General features: G+C 40.7%; 1 protein-coding gene across 3 annotated transcripts in view; it reads left to right on the top strand.

Moving 5' to 3' along the window:
• The window catches only part of SEMA6D (semaphorin 6D), a 478,544-nt gene that overhangs the window by 135,090 nt on the left and 323,647 nt on the right, over positions 1 to 19,807 (top strand). For all 3 annotated transcript variants that reach the window (XM_087821690.1, XM_087821678.1, XM_016211208.2), the window contains exon 2: positions 8,535 to 8,614. The gene's annotated coding sequence lies outside the window, so the exon portion shown is untranslated. The remainder of the gene's footprint in view (positions 1 to 8,534; positions 8,615 to 19,807) is intronic.

Here is a 19,807-nt window from a genome sequence, read left to right as displayed (position 1 = left end):
AAAGTGATGAGCAGACCCCAGAAATGCCTACTGCGCGTGCCCCCACGCACGGCCCGCGAGGCTCGGCAGCAAGCTAAATGCGCAAATGGAGCATGAACAGGGATTCATCTCTATTTTGTTTAATTCAGTTCAATAAAAATGTAGTGAGTATCTACTTTATGGGGAGATACATGGATAATTAAGACACAGTCTCTCCCTTTAAAGAATTCACAATCAGGTACAGCAGTAAGAATTGTAAATTAATAACTTGTAACACACTGTGATGAATGCAATAACAGAGGTGAGCTTTGGTGGCACAAAGGAGGGGACAGCGAGCTCTCCTTTTGTCTCTCATGAACGGGGTGTGGAAATTCTTTAGCTGTATGGGTCGGGGAGGGGTAGAGAGGAAAGGGAAGGGGAGGGGAGGGGAGGGGAGGGGAGGGGAGGGGAGGGGAGGGGAGGGGAGGGAAGGGAAGGGAAGGGAAGGGAAGGGAAGGGAAGGGAAGGGAAGGGAAGGGAAGGGAAGGGAAGGGAAGGGAAGGGAAGGGAAGGGAAGGGAAGGGAAGGGAAGGGAAGGGCCCTCTGATTAGAAGCAAGAACGCAAGCAAAGACAAAAATGTGTGGCAGAGCCTGTAGGGAGTGTTGGGGGAGATGAGGCTGGCCCTCCCAGTGGGGGACCACTGAGGCGTTCATTTCACCAGAAGATTTCTCGGCCTTTCTGGAGTTTGCGAGATGATTCTTGCTATTATATATAGGATGGATTGATAAGAGGAAAACCTCTAAATAAGAAGGTCAGCTAGGAAGCTATTACAGCAATTTTAAGGTGAGAGGTTTTGAGTCCCAGTTAGAATTACGGCTGTGAAAATAAAGAGCAAGGCTTTCCAAGGTACATTCTAGAGAAGTGATTCCCAACCTCCTTTCTGTCTGGTAACTCCTGAGAAATAAAACATGCTGCCATCAGTAATAGTGATAGTACATACAGAAGTGTCTCTAGAAAAGACTGTGGGAATATAATTTGGAGAATCACCCCAGATGACTCTGGTCTACAAAGCACATTCTAATCACCCCACCAAAGATGATCCCTGTTCTAAAGAAGAGCAGAATTTTGTGAGGGCCAGGGAGTGGGAGAGATTGGGGCTGAAGATGTAAAAAATAAATGTTACCATTTACTGAGAACCTACAATGAGCCATGTTCTTGGCAGCCATGATTTAGTTTGGTCTTCATGAAACAGTCCTACGGGGTAGGTATTAGCAAGCTCGTTTTACCTAGGAGGAGCCTAAAGTCCTGCTAGACCCTGAACTGTGCTCTAGCTCCCATTATTACTGGAGGCCATGCGTGGGTTTGAGCCAAGGACCATTTGATTGAAAAACCTGAGTTCTCTGTAGCCCACAACACTGCCTCTCTCTGGAACCTTTAGTGCTGTGACCTGAGGAAAACCTTAGCATCATAACAGAAGGGTGTCATTTATAGTAAAGAAGAAATTGCCCAAAGGAAAGGTTTCCGGACAAAGATGTCTAGCCAGTACTCTGATCGGCTGCCTCCTAGAGCTACCTTTTCCCTCCAGTATCATCACTAGAGCATAGCAAAGAATGATGAAGGATCATATGCTAATTTGCTAAAAGTATATGGGAAGGAAATGAGCGAGCCAGCCAGTCATTCCCCCACCCCCCAACCAATACATATTTATTAGGCTAATATGTGTCAGGCACTTGGCGAAGTATAAAGGATAAAAAGGTGTATTTATAGGCATTGCTCCTGCCCTCCAGAAATCCGTAGTTTTGTGCAGGTTAAAACATGTAAAATATAATTCTAGTGGAGGGTGCTAAGTGGTCAAGCAGAGATGTATGCATATGTGCATGGTCGTTTTTCCCCCCCAATAACCACACATTTTTGTGTGTGTGAAAAATAAAATTTATTTTTCACCCCGGCTGGTGTGGCTCAGTTGGTTGGAGCGTTGTTCCATGCACTGAATGGTCCCAGGTTCGATTCCTTGTTGGGGTGCTTGTGGGAGGCAACCAATGGATGAATCTCTCTCACATCTCTCTCTTTTTCTCTCTCTCTGTGTGTGTCCTTTTCTCCCTCTCTAAAAGCAATAAAAAATATAATTTACTTTTTAATCTAAGTGTTCTTTGCATACAGTGAAATGCACAGATCTTGAGTGTTACAGTTTGATGAGTTTTGAAAAGTGCTCACTCCTGTGTGACACTCACACACCCTAGTCAGGATATAAAACATTCTTATCACCCAGGAATCTCCCCGATATCCTTTCCTGATCTATTTCCCTGACCTGCCTCCCTCATCCCATCCAACCACTTTTCTGAGTTCTATTCGGAAGGCAGAATTCAAAAAACAAAACTTAATCCGCACCACTCACTGACTAACCGCTTTTGACACTACTGATCATTCTCTTTGTTGCGCCCCACACCTTGGCTTGACATTTAAAAATTTTTTTAAATTTAATTACAATTGACATTCAATATCATATTAGTTTCAGGTGTCCTGGCTCCCTCCTGTTCCTTAGCTGCACACTCTTCCTGGTGGCCCATACTTTTTCATTGTAACTGCTAATTCACTATGAAGAGTAACCTTTAAGAAACCTAGGTCATCCTGTTGAAACTTCGTATCTGGGAGAAAATGGGCACTGTAACGCAAAGAGAGCAACCCTATTTGGAGCTGCACAAGAATCTTGCTCTGGATGTTGCTTGTTCTGAGTGACAAATTTAGCTGATGTTTGTAACAGACTGAGTTACAGCCATAGGAAGAGGTAGGAGCAGATGGAGCGTCTCCCTTACTGTCACGAACCCAGAGGGTACAGCAAAGGGAATGACTAGCTCCTTTCTAGAGTTCGAGAGAGCCTTCCCCCAGCAAGTTACGTGGCAGCTGGTTCTTAAAATGAGTAGGATATTTGTCCAGCGGAAAAGTGAGAAAGGCATTCCAGGAGGAGGGGACAGCAGGGCAAAGACACAGGGAACGGAAAATATTTTAGGAGATGCAAGAAGTTCCATGAGGCAAGGGGTGAAAGGGGTGAGAGGATTACAAAGGGCTTTGTTTTCTCTTCTAAGAAATAGGAATCTCATCCCCAAGTAGGGTGGTGGTGGTGGTGGCGGGGGGAGGGGGGGTATAAGAGAGTGGAGGGGGGTGGCATGGGCTGGGTGTTTCAGGGAAAACAACAACACACCAATGGGGAGACATTTGATTAGAGGAGGATGGTACCAGGAGAGCAGGATCAGACCCTGAAGTCAGAGCCTGAGTCCATCCCAACTGTCCCCTTCCCCGCCCCACTCCCAAGCACCCACACCCTCAGAGGGCTGTGTGACTTCTGAGGTCAGGTGGGGATGGAGGAGCAGTTTAGCCCAGCACTTGTTGGCCTGGAGAGTTCAAGGTTGAGGGCCGCACATCTGCCTATGAAATGAGTCAAAAACTCGGGGCCTTCCCTGTAGCAACAAAATGAGTCCTTGACCCCTAAAGGGTTCTTGCATCCTTTGTTCTGCTTCTTATGTTGCCTGGAGGCTCTTCTTTTGACCTGCATAATTCCCCAACTAGCTGGGGGCCTCATATAAACTCTGCGTGGCTGCTAATATTTCATTGTCATCTTTGGCTTGACTACATCTTTCAATCACTCCTTAGAGCAGATGTCACCTGAACAGGTTCTGTGCCTTGCATAAATGAGTTATGAGCCCTCATGATTTCAAGTGGGTTACCAAGCCCCTTCCCAGCAGAACCAGGCATCTGGTAACTCCAAAGTGTGAAAGGGACATGATGCATATGTGTGCAGAGACACGTGCCCCACAGTGCTTCCCAAGTACTGGCCACGTTTTCCCTCTCACAGGCGCCAAGTGCAAGGGGACCCGAGAACTGCTCTTTGAAAGGAAACGTGCTTGAATCTTTTCTCTTTAGTTCTTCCAATTTCTCTTTGCGAACCCATGGAAGGAAGAGGGATAGGTCTGTCTGAACGTTCACAGTATGTGTGATATACAGCTTCACACACATGCAGGCAGGTAACCACCAGTAGTTACAGGATAAAGTGAGAAATGCCACAAAGCTCAGCTTACAGGAGCACTAAGAGGGAAACAAGACCTAGTAGCTGGATTACTCTCACATAGATCACGTTGCCTGAACAGTCGTGATTATGGAGAGTAACAATAAAGAGTTTTGCTGGGAATTTCTAACAACTTGAATTTTTCTATATTTCAAAGTGTGAGAGACAGGCCACAAAATGTCAGGGAAAAGCAAGGCCGGCTGGGGAGTCTGGACGCTCAGGCAATGAGGACATCTCTGGAAATTCTATCACCTCATTTAGGTTCAAGGTCAGATTTTGATTGAGAATCTGGGTGGCTTTTAATAAAGCTGGATTTGAATCCTAGCTCTGGTGCTAACCTGTATGACTTTATGCTAGTCATCTGACCCTTCATAGCAACGCAGATTCCACACTTGTATGAAGATAACACCTACTTCATGGAGTGGTTGTGAGGCTTAAGTGAGCAAACGTATAACCTTTGCAATGGCCTGTGTTGCATAGCAGGCCCTCAGTAAGTGCAACTTTGATTGTTTTTACAGTGTTAAACATCATCTTGGACATTTTGCTTAACTTCATTTTCTGTTTTAAAAATTGAACTAATGATAGCTGTTCACTTTATGCAGTTTTTGTGGACATTAGATAACAGTGCATGCAAAGATACTTTGTAAAGTGGAAAATTGCAAGTAGAAAGTGTGGGTATTATCATTATTTTGGAGGCACATAGGCTGTCATAGTTACAGGAGTATTTGGGGAAGATTCACTTGAAGTAGATGCAGACTGTCACTGACCTGCAGAGGAACAACAGATGCGTTCACCAGTCAAGCCCAATCCCTGTCCACCTTTTGGTGTGAAAAGCTTTGAGGTGTCTCATACATGTATAAGGTGGTTAGTATTTGGAAATAAAGATTGGGAGGCCCTCTCTTCTCTTCAACAGTGGTGTACACAAGGCGGAAACCTGCAGTTTTTACATTTTACAGCGACCGAGTTGTACTTGCTCCTGGAGCTTAAAGAGTTACCATGATTGCCAAAGCCCGTCTGATTGATAGCCAGCCAGAGCTCAGATTCCCGCAGGGTCTGCCAGTCGTCCTCGCTCTCCTTCCCTCCAAGCTGGCACTGTCAGGCCTGTCTCCATCCTCGCTGCCCCTTAGGCGGGGGTGGGTGGATTATGGGTCTCAGAAGTAGGCAGTGGATTAGCCCTTGACCAGTTATCAGGGACCTACTGTTTATCATTGGGGCTGCCCAAGTCCCGTTTCTCAGTAAGTGTCAGCACTTTTCCCATCCCTGTGACCCCGGGTGGAAGTGAAGAGGGCCAGTGGATAAGAACTGTGGTTGGCATGGTCTGGCATCCACCCCTGCCAACTACCCCGTGCAGCTGTCTGACCGGGTTTCAACTATTTATCCCCTCTGATACTGGTTTACAGTACCTGTAGTCGGGACTAACGATGTATCTGCTGAGCAAGATTTTTCTGAGAATTAGATGAAATAATAAGGTAGTTAAATTATCTTACAGAGAACACAGCATAGAGCAAATGCTAAACACAAATGTGCTTTCCTCCTTTCCCTTTGATTTCTGATAATTCATTACCAATTACTGTGCGGCATCATGTTTCTAGGCCACTCTTTTCTTTTCTAAAAAGTAAAGTTAAAGTCAGTGATCTAGAATTCCTGTAGGTCTAGAATCCCACTTTCGGGTGCTATAAGGAAGGAATAAGCATGTTGCTCTACACACGCTTAGGTCGGTGGGATGAAGTCATAAGGGAGGCTGAGAAGAGAGGGTTTGATCCCGCTGTTGCTGGATGAGTAGGATTTTGATAAGCAAATAGGTATTGATAGAATGAGGAAAAACATACAGAGTCCAATGTTTTATTAAGTTTAATGAAAGTTGTTTGGCTAGGAAGCAGGCTCCCCCCTCTCTTGGGGAGGTGGTGGGCCCGGCACACAGCGCGCTCAGTGGGCACAGGCCGGGGTGCAGCCGACTTCCCGGGAGCCCCCAGTTCCCGCTGGGACGCAGCCTACACGAGAGCAGGGACGCAGCCCACTGTTGCCAGGGGTACTTGCTGAATGATGAACTATGGGTGAGTAAATGAGGGTCACTGATGCACCTAAAATATTAATCTGAGCATGGAATAGGATCCAGGAGAAGAGAACCTCGTGATCTTTTTCTAATAGCAACTCTCTTGGAACACTTCCCCAAGATACCCCAGAGCACTTTTGCAAATGCTGATTATTATTTTTTAAGCTTGTGGACAGCTTTTTCTTGCCTGTTGTACAGCTGTGAGTGTGGGAGCACAGTTCTCTGGGGACCTGAGCATATGTTTTCTCCCTGAGAAAATCTGGGAGAGAACCCCAAAGGACACGTTGTACTTCTCTCCCAGCCAAAAAAGGAAAATTTTGTCTGAAAAACTCCCTCGGTCAATGAGTAAAGCTGTAGGCTGAGAATAGAGCTTTGAAAACTTTTTGTGTGTTAGAATGGAGAGTGAATTAATGTATGAGTCAGAAGTCCTGTGTTCAGTTTTTGATCTTTCATCATAAGTATAGTATCATGAGCTCTCTGGGCTTCATTTCTTCCCCCATAAACAAGGAGACTAGGCCAATGGACATGGCAAGATACCTTCTAGCTCAATGCTCCCGGTTTATTGGTATTTCCCAGGATTTTAGATCTGGAAGAGCACTTAGATGTTTAAAAAAACATTTTAATGTGATGGAATGTGTGTTGTCAAATTTCAAAGTTATTTTGGTTTAATAACTTCATTTGTGTAGAAAGCATCTCAACACAACTGGAACAAGTATGGGTTTATATCTGTCTTTCCAAATTAGTCTTACTCACCTGTTTGGTTGATGGCATTTTTTTTTATTTTCAAAAAAGAAATTACCCCTTTAAATATTACAGCTGTTGCTCCTCTAACATGTACTTCTGTGAAATTCAGTGCTTGATTTATGTCACTGTAAGTCAGATAACACAAATGGGCTGCCTAAAACAGAAAGTGATTTCTCATTAACTGAGTCTGAAGGTAGCCTCTACTAATTAGTTCTTGACTTTGAATCTTTGGGTACAATAGAATGCTCTGCTCTCTTTGAAAATATGTAATCCTGAACCCCATTCCAGGTCTATTAATTCAGAACCTGTAGGAAGTAGGGCCAAAGAATCTGTTTTGTTTTTTTTTTAACAAACTTCCTTATGGACACTCACATTTGAGAATTGCTTTCTTCAATATGTGCCCAAATATTTTCAGCCTTTAATAATACTAGGCTAATAACAATTCTATCCTAAATGACTCTTTGGCTTTTGAAATGTTAAGGTAATGTATAATTCAGGGTGCATGTTTGAAAAGCATAACTGTATGATGCTAAAGGTAGTCACTATGTGTGGTATATAGACTCCTTCCCTGTGACCTTTGTTTTAAGGAGCATCCTTAGTAAATATTCTTATTTTTATATTTACAATTGCATATATTCTTGCTGTTGAAGAATTGTCCTCATAGTTCTACTTTGTTTTTTAAATATAAAAATATCAAGTGTATTATTCTAAAAAGTACTTTAGCAAATGGTGACTATAAAACTTATATCTCCTCTTTAGCATCAAAGAAGCTGACACACACTCATATACTTGTAGAACAAAAACCCATGTAAGAGCCTGACATTTTCTAACTTGAAAACACCTTAGATCTCAAATAAATAGATAAATGAACAGGTAAATGGCTACCTGTTACTTGGACCAAGCTATTGAGTTACCCAGATGCAGCTGAAAAGGGCACCCCTAACCGTGAGTAACCTAGAACGCCAGAGTGTGTCCGAAAGATGCCCAGTTCGCTGAGTGCTGCGGGTTCGGGTCAGGACTCATGCACTGTCCATTGCTCTATGACTTCTCTGGCTGTTTCCAAGCAGCTTCAGGGAGCTCCTGGGGATAACCATTCAGCTACTTTTCACCCTCCTGTCTTCAAGTTTTGAAGCCTTAAGTTTCTCATTGGCCTTGTATTCCTCTTGTCTATATAGCTGCTTCTGGGGTCAGACCCCTCTGTTCCAGTAGCAAGATCAGTCAGTCCATTCCAGCCTCAAAGCTTCATCCCAAGAGCGATAGAGAGAACTGAAGCTTCCTTTGAGTAAGGGTATGGGGTGTCTTGGGGTCCTGTGCTTACTCTGGCATGGCACTCTGCCCGCCACTTGGCCCGTAGGATGCCCACAGACCTCTCAGTCATGCAAGCAGTGCTTCGTTAAGATTGGATGTGTTCCTTTCTATCCACAGACTGTGCCCCTATTGCAGTTTATTAAAACTGCCCTGCAGTGCACTATTCTTCCAGCTCCTATTCATGAATGGCTTGTTCTCAATGGAGCATTCAGGTGGGGATCAATAATCAGCCTCCTAGTTAGGGCAGGGGGAATCCATCCATGCCCGCATTCAGCTGTGGTTAAGAGGTCTCATCATTAAAGCAGCGGCAAGCTTCATAAGCCAGGCTTGCCGGCAGTGCTGGACATGCAGGATTAGAATCATCTCCACCAGGCTCTCTCTCATAAATGTTTTCCTTTGACTTTTGGCAGGATCTCCAACCTGAACATATGCCAGTTGACATGGGAAACTGAGGCCAGCAATTTAAGGATTTTCACACTTGCTTGCAGCGGTAAGATTTAAAGATATAACAATGAAGGACATTAAATATTACTGGGTTCTGACTTTTTTCTGGAGATATGAAATGGAAGCTGTTTAGATGTAATATTTTTTGACCCATACAGGTCTCTATTCAATTACCTTGCAAAACTACAGTAAACACAAGATAAATCCATAATCCATAAACACTGAATTTAGTATTGCTGGGATCAGTGAAAATAAGGAAACTAAGTAATATCAAGATTTCTTTATTTCTGCACTGTTCAACAAAGTGGGAGGAATGGATTCCATTTTGAACAATGAAAGTGTTTCTCTTCGGAAGAGAGATAAATATTAGAACACAAAGGGACACAAAGTTTAAGATCATTGGGGAGAAAAAAAGGAGAAGCAGTTTGTTTTCAATATCTTAAGGGGCAGTCATGCCCATAATGTGGGTCCTGAGACTGGCTTCCTAAAACAACCAAATCTGTAGTCAATTAAGAGACTGAGTAAAAATTAAGAATAGCAGATGCTTAAGGTATGGTGATAATGGTGGCACACTGGACGTCTGCTGCCATCAGAAGCACAACCACATGATGTTTCTTAAAAAGAGAGTCATAATGGTGAAGATGTTAGCGGATAAATAGCAAATTGTGTTTCTGGAAGATTGTTTTGAAAATAAAAGTTTTCCACTCTATCTGTGTATTTACATACACAGGGTAGGACAAAAGTAGGTTTACAGTTGTGAGTACACAAAACACAGAGTTTATTCTTGCATTATTATTTCTTAATTATTGTATTATTTTCCATAGGAACAACTGTAAACTTGCTTTCGACACACCCTGTATGCATGCACACAGACATCTTAGATCTGATACCAAAATCTATTACTGAACAAAGTAATAATTAGCATTTTGTTTCTTATGGAAGAGAACAGAGTCGCTGGACACATTTCCAATCTGAAGTAGACAATGAACCATGCTGTGATTAACTGGAGTCAAACAAGAGCATCTAGGCTTTAGGTAGATTTTTTTTGGACTCTGAATTATTGAACTTAATAGACTAAATTCAGCAATAATGTCTATTGCATTCCCAACTTCAGGTTGAACCAGATCTTCTTAGCATGTTCAGTTCTCTAAGGCCTACCATTTTAGTACATTTTTTACCTATGTTTTGGTCCCCATTTTCATGTGGCCTTAAAGTAGCAGATTCCTGGTACATTGAACAAATATGACTTTTACTGAACGTATTTGTCCATTTTTGTATACCAGACATGGCTTTATATCTGTGAATTTTCAAAGGATGCATTTTGGCAAGTCAGCATTCATATTTAGTCTAAGTATACTCCTCTCAAACCTCCCAGCTGTTTTATTCCGTTATATTATTGTGGTAACTTTCAGTTTAACAGCTTGTAGTCACATAATCTATTTATGGGACAATGGAAGAATGATTGCGGAATAGCCTGGAAGATGCATTACTTAAACTGATGCCTGGAACCAACAGTACAACTTCACACTTTAATACATATAAAATAAATGAACGAACCATTATGTTTTCTTTTATCTCAATAGCACATTCCTCTTGAAAATTAAATTACTTTGCACTTGAGTTTTATTTCACGATTGAGATGTGCTTTCTAGGAACTACCACTAAACGATAGCTCCCATATGTAAGTCGTGGTTTTTCATATGTGCATGGAATTCAAGATAACATCCGAATTAGAGAGTCATTAAATCTCAGATATCAGAAGGGCCAGGGTTAAACTGAAAAGGACTTTTTAAAAACCTCAAGGCTGAGCAATTTGAGGAGGAAAAAAAGTAAGAGGAACATGCGTACAATTGGCCTTAATGAAACCACAAACCTCTGTGGGAGTGATCGATCTAATAACTTACTCCTGGACCACAAGAAGTCACAGTTTCATCTGAGCTCTGTATACTAAATTATACTTCTGTTATCAAGAGTGAAACCTTTCCAAAGTAACTCAATAGATCATGCTAAATTGATTTCTGTCATTAGAGCTATGAAAAGGTTTTCTTGAAACTAGGCTTGGAGCTCCTAATCTCTAGAGAATTGGACAACACCGAATGTTTTGCCTCTTCTGCAATATAAGAACACTCTTGACCAGATAGGCTTGTTTAAGAAAAAATACATTGATGCAAGTGACATAATAGAAAGAGCAATGATTTAGGAGTCAACGGACCTAAAGCCTAATCTTAAACCATAGCTGTTTAGATAAAGAAATATTTTTTCTTTCTTTTGTTGTTGTTTTTTGCTTTTATTTTTTTTTTATTTACCTCTGAGATCTTAAATAGTTAACAGTTAGGCCTTAGTTTTCAGTCTGTAAAATGAGGTTAATTATTCACTGTATTCCTCTGTAGAATTCTCCAAAAATAAAGTAATAAACAGGAAACACTTCAAGGAACTTAAAGTTACTACACAAAATCCAGCAGTGCTAGAAAGCTGATTTCTTATTAATAGCACTTGGCTGATTTGAAGGTTATGTCTAAAGAGTACCTTCATAGATCTTCATAGGTGTCTTTGCATTGGAAAAAAAGAAAGCTTGCAGTGCTCAGATACTTGGTTTTCTTCTTTAAATTATGATATCATCAAAAGTCTGTAGTTATAACTGTCTCTGATTTGTACCTGAACCTCTCTTGGTGTTTGTGCTCCCAAATTTCAGTGTCCTTGAATTATTCCAAAAAGAAAGCACGAGAGAAGGGAAGAGATGTTTATAATACAGCCTCTGTCGGCAAGACAGGAAAGAAAGCGTCTCTGGGGTTGATCCTTGAGGCTAATCATCATTTCTCAGGCCTCCCTCCCTCTAAGTGTTATCTTCCTCCCCGCCCCCTCCAGTCAGTCTCCTTTCTCCTCTCCTTCACACCTCAGACAGTCTGTTACTTGCTTACAATCCAATTTTTTCTAGCTATTGACTCACAGACCTCTGCTTCCATAAATCCTGCTTTAAGTGTTTGATCTCTAAGACAAATACACCCCCGTAGCCCTGAGTTTACTCTTGGACTTTGTTTCATTACAAATATTGTAGGCGATCAATATGAATTTGAAGGAGGGCGGGATGTCTTGGGTCAAAAAACACAATTTGCTCGAACACACCATAGTTCCATATCTTTGCAAAGAACTGTGGGTCATGTGCCCTTTAAGAAGAAAGACGTAATTGTTGGAAAACATTACCTAGATACTAAACAGGAAATTCCAACAATTACACAAAATATTACAGAAAATCTTCCAGAGCTCCTGGTTCACGTTCTAGTGTTAGAAGCAATCAAGGACTATGAATAATGGATGACATTGAACACAGTGGTCCAAATTTTTATTCAGAGTGCTAGAGAGGATCATTAGCATGATGGACGTGGGTCAGAGAAATTGGCTGATATTTGAAATAGCAGCCAAAAGTATCATCATTTGAGTTTTTTAGGGATAAAATCTGAACACCATCCAAAGTTCACCACTGTAGAGATGCTTACCTATATGCACTACCATCCCCTTTCCTGGTCGCAAGATCCCCAACTACATGGAAGCATCATTTGTATCTTTTCTGTCTAATAAAATCCAACCTCGTTTCTTTCAATTTATTCCCCAAGACAACAAAAATAGGTAATGGTCTCTTCAGGCTGAGTATGGTTCGTTTTGTCAAGTTAGAACCTAGCTGAAATTTTCCCTGCGTCACAATATTCTAAGACTTACCTGGGAGAATAACCAAAGAAAATTAATATTTAGGAATAAAGTTAAATATAGAAAATATTATCCTAGAATACTCCAGCCAGATTTCCATGTTTTTATAACTGACCCAATCAACCTGAAAATTGTAGATTTTAATCATCATAGCAAACCATACTACTAACAACTAATGAGCCAATTTTCTTGGGCTCTGACTAATCTGGATACCTCTATTATTTCCAGTGTTCCCAACTCAAAAGGTAATTTCTCTTTTTAATCATTGGCCTCTACTTCTCTCAAAGTCAAAATTGAGGTGAGACATAATCAGCAAAGAGGGCTCCTTATGACTCTTCCCAGTGGTGGGATGATGAAATGACAGAAATTGATAGAAACTCAAGTAGGGCCTCTAAACTCTCAGCTGCCTTCGATAGCATTTCACTGAAGCTCCAGAAAACTGCAAGTATTTTGTATTCCAGTCACCCACTATCACTTTGAAGCTGATCAAAATAACCCATGACTAATAATAGGAACCAGAAAACCACCATATCAGCAATGGTCCCATCTATCACTCAGACATTTTTGGTGTAATAAAGTCAAAAGCGAATTTTCATCTGTTATTTTCAAGTTTTGCATCTAACAAAATGTCATTAGAGCACAGTGACTTATGGAAAATGGGATAGATTGAAAGCTTCTGATAAAAGGCAATATTTATATCACTGAAGGATTTTACTGAATTGAGGGGGAAGGGGAGAAATAGTTTTTAATAATGTGTTCTCTGGTGTCTTATCAACCATCTGCAAAAAAATTCTAATTAACTATATAAAGATATGTTATAAAAATACATTGTAAAGGCACAAATATCCTGGAAAAATATAAATTTTGTTTATTTGGGATTCTAGAGGGCAAGGAGAGATGAGGCACATAAGTTGTCTGAGCATACTGTGATTTCCTCCTAATATAAGGCAAGAAGACATGCTCTGACAGCCTGTCCCTCGGCCATGTACGTCAGCTTTTAGAATCTAGCTGCTAATATGGTGTACGTGTTTGGGGAGTGGGGAGGAATGAATGTCTGAAAAAGTAGGAAGTAAATACCATCAAAAATGAAACTTTTACAGGTTACTTGAAAAGGCAAGATCAACCAAATATCTCTTTCTTCAAGGAGTGACAATTATTGCTAAGATTAAATATATTTATTTTAGAGTTATTCAAGGATTTGCTTTACTTCTTGATATTTTTGTGTTGCTCAGTGAGCTATATTGGTGTATTGTCATGGCACCACCAGGACAGTGATTGCATATTAAGATCCCTCTGAAATCTTGATTTCATAAACAGGAGCTCTCTTAGAAAAAATAGACATCTCTAAATATTATGTTTCCATCTGAAAAATATAACTTTCTGTTTTCTCCTTCCCTGGTCATTCACATACCCATTTATTTGCTGACTCATTCACTGAACAAATATTATTGATCGTCTACTAGGCATTGTTAGGCATTATTTTGTGTACTGGGGATACTGAAGTAAACCCAACAGATAAAAATTGTTGCCTTCGTGGATTACCTTCTAGTGGAAGACATGAGTAATGAGCAAGACACAAATCTAAAATATATAGTGTCTGTATACTTTATACACCCATGTGTATTTTATATATGGATGAATGCTAAAGAGAAAAAATAGAGAAAGAGATATGAAATGTCACAGGGTGGGAGTGTTGAATTTTAGATAATGGCCTAGTAAAGCTTTTACATGTCAAAAACTTTTGAAAAAGGACTTGAAGGAAACGAGGCAGCAAGCCATGCATACGTACTTGGGGGGAGAGTTTTCTAGGCTGTGAGAAGAGTAGGAGAGATAGTAGGACATGAGGTCAGAGAGGCAATGCAGAGCCAGATCATGTAGATACCATGTGAAGCTTGGCTCTTACTCAGTGAAATGGGAAGCCTTTGGAGGGTTTTGACTAAAAAGGTGGCATGATTGATGTGACTTATATTTTTATAGGGATTATTCTTGCTGCCATGTTGGGAGGTGACACAGGGTGGGAAGGGAAGGCATAGGTGGAGAGACTACTTAAGAGCATGCCGCAATAATTCTGGTAAGAGGGGAGAGGGGAGTCTTCTACTGACCTTGGCTATGAGCACAGAGAACGTGTCTATAGTAACAGAAGAGAGATGGATAGGTGGGCAGATAGGATAGTGAAAGCCCACCTAAGATAGTGGAGGGTCTCTTTTGATTACCTATGAATATCCATTGTATCAGGCTACATGAGTATAAGTATTGAGTGGTTAACTTTAATGAGGGTTATGGTTTCACAAGGAAAGTGCACCAAAGCAAAACAGGAGCTAGCATATTATTGTAATGATTATCTGTGGAACTTAAGGTGGAAAGGAGGGAAGAGAAGATAACATGGGGGAGATATCTCAGGGAGATGTTTTAGGTCCTGGTGGGGTTGTAGAATTGTAGGATTTGGGATTGGAAGGAGTGGACAGGAAAGATAAGAAGTCATTATCAAAGAAAAGAATATGGAATTGGATTTTGCAAGGACTGCAGTTATTGGTAACAAGAGAGCAACTATGGAAGTGAGTGGCTCAGAAACGACGGCTGATGAAATCTTTGCAAGAGAGGAAGTCCAGGAACTGAGAGGTCTGACTATTGGGAGGATCCTCCCATTGGGTATGGAAATGACTAAAAATTAAATAGTAGTGTTAGAGAGAGTGGTCATGAGCTATGCACCAAAATCTCCAATTAATGGAGGGGCAATGAACTGGTGGAGAATGGTGGCAGAAGGATCAGCAGGGGTAGAGGGTGGTATAGCTTGACGACATGGAAGTAGAAGCCGGGATTTTGTAGAGGAAGAAGGCAGAAGGGACTGGATGCAGTGATAAGAAACAAGAAGGACTCCTGCCGTACCTCCCGGCTCCTTGGCGATAGGGATCTATGAGGAAAGCTACTTCTTGGAAGGGCTTCTGTAGAATCTGTGTTATTGTGGAGAGCCAGGTTTTAAGTAATGCAAAAAGTGAAAGGGAAGTTTCCAAAGGAAGCTGAGAATGAGTGAACTTACTGTGACTGATCTAAAGCCCCAGGGGGTTCAGAGAAATGGTTTCAGGGGGTGTGAGACCGGGATCGGAACAAGCAGTGAACAGAATCTTATGGAGATTGGAGAAGAAGAGAGAAGAGATGACAGTGACATGCAGAGGCTTATTCTGATAGTCCTGCAGATGGTGGTGGTGAGACTGTGAGTGCTGAGGTCAAGGAGAGTGTTTAGGGCAAGATTCAAGGGTTGTGAGGGAGATCTTTCCAAGAACATGAAGAGTTCTGAGGTTCCCACTCAGCTATTGCTGAAGAGACAGTTGTCCTTCAGAAGAGTATGACTCAGAACACACAGATACTCTCTTGACTTGATCCAAACAGTGGTCTTCAGCAAGGTGGTCTCATACTGAGTGGTCTGGCTCCCTCTGAACTCATCATTTCAGAACCCAATGGTCCATCTTTAATGGGAAGACTCCCTCCCCTTAAATGCATGTATCAGCAGAGCATTTTACTATCTGAGCATTTACTATTTTACATCAGATTCAGAGATACAGGCTCAACTGTGGAACTCACGGGTGCACTTTAATGGCCTTCTTCTGTGATCTTTGCTCTAGCTCTTTCCCACCAACCTACTTATAAACTCTTCCTCCTTTCCTTGTTTTTCTCCCCCAGTCTGTCCCATTTCTTGATACAGTGGGTAGATGAACCTGTGTCCTACAAATTTATATTTTTTAGAAGTACTGTATTCTCGTACTCTGTGCGTTCTCTGACATACTGGTTCCCTCGCAGTTTTGCTTCTCTTGGATGCCGTGCATTCTGAACTGAGCGAAGGTATGTGCTACGCACGTTCTAATGCCCCTCTCCTTTGTCCTGACCTTTTGTCTTCACAGAACTGACTTGAGAATTACAGCTGAATCGTAAATGACTCTTAACTTTTCATCCTTCCATTGAAAACATTCCTAAAACCAGCATTGTTCTGGGAGGGATGGTAATATCACGGTTTTTGGAGGCACTGCAGATGGTCAGTCACTCTGTGGAACTAAAATGCAAGTTGTAATTAAATCTAACTCCTCAGGCCCACTACCTGTGGAAAGTAAAGCTGCTTTCTGTTGGTGACCTTAGGAACAGCTATTCAGTTCTCTGAAAAAATAAAACATATTTATGTAAAATTTGAGTAGAATGGGATCACAATTAGAGACACAGAGCATCATACCATTGGGGTTGTTATGAATTACAAAATTGCTAATTTCTCTTTTTTCCCTACAATGTAGAGATATTTCAAGGGTTTTAAAGTGTAATATTTTTGTACTTTTTATGGGAAGCAAATACTATGAGTCAGTGAAGAACACATGATTTAGATGAATGAACTTTTCTTAACAGTTAAAATTATTCATTATTTATTCTCACTTGTACCACTGATTATTTCTGGTTAATCCTCACTCCAATAAAAGACTCAATCTTCCTGTTATATTCCCAATCTCCCTTAATGCTTCCCACCACCTGCACTTTCTGAGGCAGTGTGATAGAGAGAAGAGCATGGGATGTGGCATCAAAGGGCTGGTGTTTAAATTCTGGCTTTGCCACTTACCAGCTGTACAGTGTTGAGGAAGTTATATAAGTGCTATTATCCTCTGTTTTCTTATCACAGGGTTGCGGTGTTAACTGCTCTAAGGTATTTGAAAGAGCTCAGCCCACTATAACTTATAAAAAATAGCTGCTTAATAAATATGCATTGATAGTGCTTTGTTTATCCTCTGGGCCTTGGTTTCAGCTTCAGGTGCTTGGTTAGTTTTGCTGTTTTGTGTTTCTCTGGCCTCCTTAATTGTTTATTTCTTTTTCTGCTCAAGCCTGCTTGCGTTTGCTCTCCTCTTGACCTGCAAGTGTGTGCCCTTTAGATCAGCTTTGTGGCTGGGAAGCAGAGGTGTCAGGAGTCTCTCATTTAGATAAAGAGGATCTGAAGGAAAGGTGCTAATGACGTGTATGACAAAACCAAATATTTATGGAGAGGAAGGGAAAGATAACATCATGGGAATCTGAGTGTCAGCCGATGGTATAAGATTTTCATTAATCAAACTTTTAGCAATGGCAGTGGGCATGTAGAACTAACAAGGGGTGAAAACTTGCCAAAGAACATTGACTATCTTTTCTAGAATCAGTGAATCCATCAATTTAATAAAATAAAACTCTATTATTTTTATGTAATCATGAATATATAATTTTATGACATGTATTTTATTTCCTAACATGTCTTCCTCAGCACACAGACATAGCACAGAACTAAGAAGACTGTTTAAGAATGTTAAAGAGCTAGGAAGACAGAAATTGATCAATGAGCAGATAGGCCCGGCCGGTGTTGCTCAGTGGTTGGGCCTCATCCCATGTACCAAGAGGTCCCTGGTTCAGTTCCTGGTCAGGGCACATGCCCAGGTTGAGAGCTTGATCCCTGGTGGGGGCGTGCAGGAGGCAGCAATCAACCTTTCTTTCTCATTGATGTTTCTATCTCTCTCTCCCTCTCCCTTTCTCTCTCTCTAAAATCAATCAATTCATTTTTTTTTAAAATGAGCAGGTAGAACGCAGTACCACAATATTAAAGGGAGTCAATATTCTGAGTTTCTTTTTTTAGAACATGAAAAACAAAGGGCAAGTGATTTGAAATTAACAGTTTCCTGTTTGGACCTTTTTTATTTTTTGCTGCATATTGTTAGAGTCTTCAATAATGTATCATTGAATTAAAAACCAAACTTAGTAATCACCATTCATAGTGATGAAATAATATACGATGAAACAGAAGAGACTCTTGAAACAGATATGTTTCCAAGCTTGGTTTCTTTATTGATACTGTATTTTCAAAACAATTGGGTATTCCATGTCATTAAAATTGCAGGGAGAAAAAGAGAACATATTCTGCCTGAGTGTGTGTGTTTGGATATCTTTTCACATCCATTAGAGGCTTTATCCGGTGCTGGGAGAAACTTCAATGAGGACATGATGAATGTCCATGTTAAATTGGATCCCCCTCCCCTTTTTAACTAAGTTCATTTAAATTTAACTTTGTAATTTTACTTCAGTAGACCATCTGACTCCAGATGTTGGATACACTTGTTCTTATTTCTGTTCCCACATAATTGTACCTGTAAAAGATTTATAGCTGCAGGAGACATTCTGAAACCTTTTAGAGCATTTTTGGCATATGTTTCATGGATGACTGGTAACATGAGCAATTAACATCCTAAAATGTTGTTCTGTTCCCCAGAATATTTTTAAGGGGATAAGTTACTTTTATTAGTTTGAACTTTAAACAAATAATCATCTTAAAGGAAACATATCATCAAAATAACTCAGTTGAAACGGAAGGCCAGCCCCCAAAGGAAATTTTTGAGAGTGAAAAAAACCATTGAGCCAAAAGAGCCCTTAACAAAGACACATAAATGAAAGGTGAGGATTGGCCTTTTGCTAAAATAAGCGCTCTAAGTAGAGTTCCTGTTCCTTCCGATTGACTCTGAGTCACTGTAATGTGTGTGTTGCACTGCATATATTATAGAATGATGGGCCATACTTCTGTGCTTGGGGAACATTGAAATCTGGCTTTCAGTGACAGAACTCATAAAAGAGAGCCACCCAAGCAGCTCTTACTTTGTAGAAGACCAAAGATGGAGATTCTCATAAGAGTGTTAGTGTATTTAAGAAACATATAGCTGCCTTGGGGCCTAGAACTCAGCCTTTGTTGATAAACTAACTCTCTTTGCCATCACCTCCTGTCAGGCATTCTTAAAACAACAAAAAAAGATTACTCGTAATTAGCCTTTCTTGTTACAAGAATTATTTGAATGCTTACAATCGTTCTGAATCTGACTTCTTGCTTTCTTAGAGCACATCTAATAACATACTTGATAGCTCACCTGGGACCTTGTCTAATGAAATTCCTAGTCTTCATCAAAATAACATATAACACTACAGCTAAACCCTTAGATGACATGCTGAAGGAAAACAGCAGCTACAAATCCACAGGATAAAGAAATCCATTTTTTTCCTCAAGTGAGAAATTATACGTCATGTGTTTGATATAGTTTAGTGTGTCTTAATATATATGAAATAGTCACCACTGCAGTAAACAAATTAGACCAAGTGTTTTCCCCCAGACCTGAGGGACCCAGCAATAAGCTCTAACTCGACTCGTTCACAGTCTTGCTTTGCCAGGACAGGTACCTGTGTGTGCTTTCAGGGTAGGGGTTGTGTAAAAATGACCGGTGTTTGACATTACTGTTTCTATGTGTTTTTGTTGCTTTGCATACTAAATAAGACTAACATCATTTAAAAATAGCACCAACCATTAGAACCGGGCAAAAGCTGTTTGTCCATAATTGAAACAACAAGGAACTCAGTCTCTAGTGGTTTCTGTTATAACAAGATAAGGTCATAGAATGATTCTGTGATTCACAGAATTTTCAACTTAACTAAATTTTAAATAGAAAATCATGAAGACCTAGACAGAAAAACATCTGAAGCAGCAAATGGCACTGAGCACATAGAG

The sequence above is a fragment of the Miniopterus natalensis genome, chromosome 1, assembly GCF_054644295.1.
Source record: "Miniopterus natalensis isolate mMinNat1 chromosome 1, mMinNat1.hap1, whole genome shotgun sequence".
Taxonomy (NCBI): Eukaryota; Metazoa; Chordata; class Mammalia; order Chiroptera; family Miniopteridae; genus Miniopterus; species Miniopterus natalensis.
The sequence above is the reverse complement of the archived record's forward strand: the minus strand, read 5'-3'. Positions and strand labels throughout refer to the sequence as shown.